General features: G+C 45.5%; 1 pseudogene; it reads right to left on the reverse strand.

Moving 5' to 3' along the window:
* Nucleotides 1-861: 861 nt before the first annotated feature.
* Nucleotides 862-1,481, reverse strand: LOC143669637 (small ribosomal subunit protein uS3 pseudogene; annotated as a pseudogene).
* Nucleotides 1,482-1,820: the final 339 nt, after the last annotated feature.

Consider the following 1,820-nt stretch of genomic DNA (forward strand, 5'->3'; position numbering starts at 1 on the left):
ATAATGTCCAGTGTATTTATTTTCTACCTGCATGCATATTTTCTTATTCATCAGGAAATTCATCTCCAAATATCTTATTATACACCAATATTCATAGCATTATTCACAATACCCATAAGTTGGAAACAATCCACCATCTGTCAACAGATGAATGGATAAACAAAATGTGGTACATATATACAATGGAATATTGTTTAGCTATAGAAAGAAATTAAGTTCTGGTACATACTACAACATGGATGGAAACTTGAAGACTTTAGTTGCGTGAAAAGAGCCAGACACTAATGGGAAAAGACTGTGATTCCACTTATATGAAATATCAAACAGGCAAAACATAGTCAGAAAATTAATTAGAGGTTGCCAGGGGGCCCGGGGGAGGGGGGAAGGAAATGGGCAGTTACTGTTTAATAAGTACAATCTGTTTGGGATAATGACAAAATTTTTGTAATGATAGCATAACTTTGTGAATACAGTTCATACCACTTAAAATGCACCCTTAAAATGGTTAAGATGGGGTCTTTTTTGTTGTTACCACAGTAAAAAATAATTTTATATATATATTTCCCATTTCTGGTCCTATAGCCCTGAACTCCAGTTATCAAAATGCTGTCTTGCTAGCCATCAGACTTCACTGTCCCCAGGGTTACTGCCCCAGTTATTTCTCTGAAAAGCTCTGCAAACCCAGAGGACTTAGAGAAAGCACAGAAACGTCTTGAGCCAGGCCACCCTATGCACCCATCCAAGTAAGCACCAGTACTCCAAGTGGCCAACATGACCAACTCTGGACACTAGACACACAGCCGAATCAGGCCATTGCCTGTAAAAAAGGTATTATCCAAGATCTATATAAAGCAGAATCTTCTATGCAGTAGGAGCTGACTGGGGCCTGGCAGGTGGCTCTGGCTTCCCCATTTCTGCTCTGAGATGGGAGTGGTGGTTAGGATCTCATCCCTGAGTTCCATGATGCTCACATGGTCAGGCAGGGGCTTCGTAGAGCCCATCTCACCCCTGGGGGCCCAGGGCAGCTTGGTCTTCACTTTGCAGCCTGGCACACCCTGTCTGAGCAGCGCATGGCGCATGGCGGTATCAACATGGCAATTAATCGGGTCGCCACTGCAGATGATTAGTCTGCCCTCGACACTGCCACCTGGCAACGCTCGGCCCCTCTCTGCGTGATGAACACAGCACACCATCGCCGGCGCCCTGCACAGCAAGCTGAGTCTCTGCCTGGGCAAGGGCACAGGGACCCCTTTAGGCGCCCCTTTTCAGGGTAATGCTCTCCTCTGCGCTCAGGGAAGGTGAACCTCTTCTCAACCCCAGGAACATGCTCCGTTGTTGTGGCCAGAATAATGACTTCTGACCTGATGGGTGTAACTCAACCTCAACTCCTGGGTGACCGTCTTCTGCGGGCTCCCGGGTGAGACGCTCATTGGCTTTGAAATGCCATCAGCACCAAACGTCCTCTCCTGGGAAATTTGCATCGCCCCGGTGTGTGCCAAAAGGAAAGGTTGATGGGTGTTAATCTAGCAGGTGGGTGAAAGCTTGGATTTTAGAGCACTCTTCTTCCCACAGACATGATCACAGAATTTAAAATATTAACAGAGGTAGGAGAGAATTAACCACCCTTGTTCACCTCTGCTAACTTGGGGGGATGAACAGGCTCTGCGTCTTGGCACTGGAACCAGCTGAGCCTAGGGGTCATTGTCCAATTTCTCTAACTACTGAAATGTGAATATACCAGAAACAGAAAGGCTATTAAAAAGGAGAATTTATTAAGTTGTGTATTTACAGTTCTAAGGCCTTGAAAATGTCCAAATCAA

The sequence above is a fragment of the Tamandua tetradactyla genome, chromosome 26, assembly GCF_023851605.1.
Source record: "Tamandua tetradactyla isolate mTamTet1 chromosome 26, mTamTet1.pri, whole genome shotgun sequence".
NCBI lineage: Eukaryota > Metazoa > Chordata > Mammalia > Pilosa > Myrmecophagidae > Tamandua > Tamandua tetradactyla.